Raw genomic sequence first — 5,000 nt, 5'->3', positions numbered from 1 at the left:
GGCGTTGTATTAAAAAAAATATTCAAAGAATGCTGTTTGAAAGTTTTTCAACTACATTTCTACCTAGTTATATCAAATAACGCGTGTTAGTTAAACTATACAAAGTATAGCCACCCGAAAACTGCTCATGAAACGCTCTGTAAACCGTTTCCGAATGAACCGTTCCGTAGTTCGGGCTTTAAAGGAGCGATAGTTTGACCCCAACCTCGATGACTCGCTCTACGGCGCACTCAATCATCATTATCACACCAATTCTCCACGGAGATACCCGCCGCGTTACGTTACTTCATCGACCAATTTAGCACATCTCGTTGACCAATTGCCAACGACACCATTTCTCCGACCACCACCACCAAAGTGGAACCAGTCTGGGTAGAACGGGCAAGGGGTTCTTGAGTGCACCTCGTGTGTGCTCATCTTTATCGATGGAGCGTATTTAGGAAATTACGTGCCACTCGCGTCAATATTTGTTCAGCACGATGTTTGCTTTTGCGAGCAGCTTAGATCGTATCGCCCGCTTGGCGTACCGTGGCTAAGGGTTGAGTTGTTTGCTCGATGACACCTTGTAGCCCCCTCCGAGTAGTGTGCACTCTCCCTCTGGTCACTGCTTTCGTTACCTAATTTTGATTAAAAGAAAGAAGATCCCGTTGCTCCCTCAGCACCGAAGCGATGAGAGTGTATTTCGTGCTTGATCCTTACATGATTTATGGTGTCCGTTTCGGTTTCCGGCTGATTACGGTACGGTGTTAAAGCTGTGTCGGTGATTCTTTCGGTGGCACCAGTGCTCAGTGTAGCAAAAGTGCTGCCATAGACAGTTTGCCAATGTTTTAACTGGGGTTGGATGTAACCTTTCACTATCTGCGCTACGACGGTTGCTGCTTCTGGTCAAGTGATAGTGACCATCAATTGAATTTACAAGCAATCTCCGCCCCGGGGTCTCCAGCTGACAGCAAATAGTTGTGTGAACACTCTCACATATCACGCTGCTGGGCTGGTCGTCTTTTATCCCGCTGTTAACAGCAAATTTGGTGCGATATAATGCGATAGAAGCCAGCCTCAAAGTCTCACTTCTTCTTTGGTAAATCGTTTTCATTTTTCCACTCAACGCTGGACACTTCAATTTGGAGTTTGGTGTACGTGCCGTGCTGGCGGCGGAAACTTGATTCTAGTGACAGCCTTTTACAAGAGGAGGCGGTTGGGAGATGCCGACGCGTCGTCCCTTAATTCTTAACTTTACAGCTCAATTCTAACCCGATCGGAGTGGTCGAGGAAGGTTGAACGAAACAATTTCGTCAGGGTCTTTTCTGGTTTTCTAGATCCCCGAGACATAATTGGAAAATTTTGCCTCGTATCTCTGTCTAGCCTCATCGCTGATCATCCTGGCTTTGTGGAAAATACAATTCAGAAAGAATACAATTTTCATTCTGACTTCTTTCTACTAGAGAAAAGCTTCGTGGCGGTAAAGTTCCAAATAAGATTGGGATCATCTCTTGGCACTCTCGTCAAAAGCAATTCCGTGAACGTAGAGAGTATTCTGTGACTTAAATAAGGATGTAGTTGATCTTTTATTTGTTTGTTCATTAATGATTCCCCCGTGATAACTCGACAGTAAGATTGTAGCATTTGCCATTTCAATCATGTTGCTGCTTCGCATAAAATCACAAGAAACAATTGCCACCGAAAGTTGGACAAAACGTATCACTCAAACTCAGTCGTTTGTGTCGTTTCGCAACTCGCATACATAAATTTGCAACCCATTAGCTACCGATATCCGTGCGCAGTACCGAGCCAATGATGCTGCCGATTCCTCTGCCTAACAATGTTGTATGTAAAATTTATCACCCCAGCGAATGTGTTTCTGACACTCGCAACCGAAACCATTTCACACGCAGACATCTGGGTAAATAATTGATGCTGCTCGGACTCTCGGTACTTATTTGTTGCCAATTCTGTCGTCTGCCGGAATGAGGCAGCGCTGAATCGTTGTGTACGAAAGGGAGGGGCAGCCAAGCAGGACTGGGTGATGGCTGGTGAGCTGGCCGGCTAATTCTACATCACCGTGCCGCAAACTGCACTGCAAGTGGTGTCATGCTTGTTTCAAGAGGCGTATCATGTGGCCATTTATTTTTCAAACTGACCTTCAAACACTGAGAGTCCTGTTCTTCGGCGTTAGTGTGTTAGTGTGGCGGCATGGTAATGCAGCAATTGTAGTGTCTGTTCGTTATCAATTACCTACATTCCAACAGGAATGCAACTGGGATTCTCTCTGCAAAGCGTTCTGCATATTGAGCATGCTTAAAGTTTATTCTTGTGTTGGGGAGAATCAAAGGATGGGCGAAATGAAGACATTGATTTTAGTTACTTTGATACAGAATCTAATAGGATACGAAACGATGTTGGTGGTCCTTTACCAATGACTGATACAACCATTTGTTTACGATATTTGATGTTTATGCTTTCATGATTGGCTAATCAATTCGAAATCTTCTGTCGAGCTTCTGCGAAATTTAGTGAATTTAAACAAAATATTTTCTAAAACATTATGCTGCATCTGTTATTAAGTCAATGATTTGTTAGACAGAGAGGAACTATGCTACTAAAATGAAATCAAATCAAATGAATTTAGAATGGTCAAGAACTTATCTTCCTCTTGGTGTTCTACATGACCTCCTGCATGCATAGTGTTTAGTTGCAACGATCTATTCCTATTCGCATCCTAAGCTTATCGAACGTTCCAATAAACACGAAAGCCGTTAGATTATATTCGCTCCGTACGCCGTTAGATTATATTCGCTCCGTACAATCTACCGCTTGAGCTACCCTTCAAAGTATTTCAAAGTGAAAAATGCACGCTTCCGTGGGCTGCCAGGTTGATTGCATATGTTACCGGACACCGACACAGGCCGGACCGTTCAGGTGCGCCGCGTACAACGGCCAACCCGTAATCTGTGCATCGTTAGCGTGATGGATTTATGAAGTTACGCCGCAGATGACACAGCCCGTGCCCTCGACAGTCGAAATAGCACCTACAACAACTATTCCGGCTACAAAGTGACATCCCCGTGACCTACCTGTGAAGTGGGGGGGCCCGATCCGGGTTCGGGACCCGCGGAACATTGTAACACTTGTTGGGCGCGGTGCTACATGTTGGTTCCCCGCCAGCCATTCACGTGACCACTTAAAAACGAGGGAAGGAAAAGAGGCATCAAAGCTCACCGCCAACTGGTTGTGACGCAATCCGTTCGCACCAAACACTGTTGGGCCCCGTGGCATCGATGCAACGAATCGAGCTGGCAGCGAAAGCACAGCACGTCGCACATGGTGGTGAGCATTTGCTTCGCAGATTTGCTCTCCTCTTTCCTCTCTTGCGCGTGCTCTTCCTCTTTTCATCCCCGTTTTTTTCCCTTTCCATCATTTATTCGTATTTGCACCTCGCCTTCACCTTACCTGTATCTCTGCACCATCCAGTGCGATCGGCCACACTAATCTGGGTGAACGAAACGAAATGGCCATTTATGTGGTGACAGTTGCCGTATGCGTAGGCGTTGGGGGGGGGGGGGTGGTGTATGGCACATATGTGCTTATGCCCCAAGCCCCTTGTGCCCCGTGGCAGAGCACCATTCTCGAGTACTTCCGGCGCTTGTTACGGTTGTTGGTGCACTGTTGCGCCCCGAACCATTGCCGTGCGGTCGCAGTACCGTATATCGCACCACGACCCCAGGAGGGAAGGGGGAGCGGAGTCCGTGGCAACTAACGCCAACACGTGGTTTTATCAGTGAAGTGAAAAATCCACTAGCACCACGCTTGCCACACTACAACTTGCCAGTACAAATAGAGCCAGGAACCGGTGTCGGATAACTGGCAGGGCCCGCCGGCCTTCCCGTCTGCCTTTTGCCGTTAGTGCCAACGGTGCTAAGGGTTTGCTTCCCTTGTTCCCAGGCAGGCAGCGAAGGCTTCCGCACCATAAGGTTTGTCTAACGCGGGCGGAGGCGAGCGGAAATGGTAGCACGTTTGGTGAGCCGTTGTTGTTGTCAAAAAATCATTCCCGGTAGTTTAGTTGAGAAAACATCGTACGCCACCAAACGGGGCGTACCGGCATGTGACAATATGCTGCGGGACTATAGGTTTGCACGCGAAGGGTTGGACACATTTGTTGAACTGCAGCTAAGGTTGTTTGAATCAATACATGTGCTGGTATTGTTCGAAATCTTTTGTGTTCCTCTGTATGAGAAAAAGACTTATTGAAACGATTTTGAGGACAAAATATTACGTATGCCATCGGAAAGACTCTTATGCGCACATAAAACCGTGTAAATTAAGCTCAGACGCATCTGTACTGTTTGATTAAGGTAATTAATGGTTTATTTTAGTCTCAAATTCCTTTCTTCATTAGAGAATATGTTGCGTACTTCTAAGCAGTGGTCTCAAACTCACATAATCATGTTGGCCGGAGTGACAAAACAGGCAATTGGTCGCTGCGCCAAAAATACGAAATGATGTTGCCAAACCCGATGATGGAGGCGCCAGGTAGCCGGTAAAATTGCATACTATTGTATGTAAATTTGTAATAGAAATTTGGTTAATAAAAACCAATAACCACATCTCGCAATTGATGGCCAACAATTTGGCAGACAGTATAAGGATTTCAACTGAATCACTCATCTATTTCAGTTCAGTGGAAGTCTCTTTGAACATAATCAACAATCTAATGAGACTAAGTTGATGCTATACGATCTTAAATCTACGATTACGAGCTTGTTATGAGAAGAGAAAGAACGATAATTGAAATTGAGTTTTTGATAAATAGTATATAGCAGAAATTTGGTAGCAACCGAAATATAAAAAAAACGAGTTGGATACATAAAAAAATGTATCTAGCTATCAATTGAAATCGAAATTCGTTGTTTAAATCATTGGATTAAATGGGTAATTTATCTTTATCGCCTATTATCGGTGCACATTATAGTCATGTTCATATGAATTACTAAAAATATGTATCT

The sequence above is a fragment of the Anopheles aquasalis genome, chromosome 2 (genome assembly GCF_943734665.1).
Source record: "Anopheles aquasalis chromosome 2, idAnoAquaMG_Q_19, whole genome shotgun sequence".
In the NCBI taxonomy this organism is placed as follows: Eukaryota; Metazoa; Arthropoda; class Insecta; order Diptera; family Culicidae; genus Anopheles; species Anopheles aquasalis.
This window is presented reverse-complemented; position numbering follows the sequence as displayed.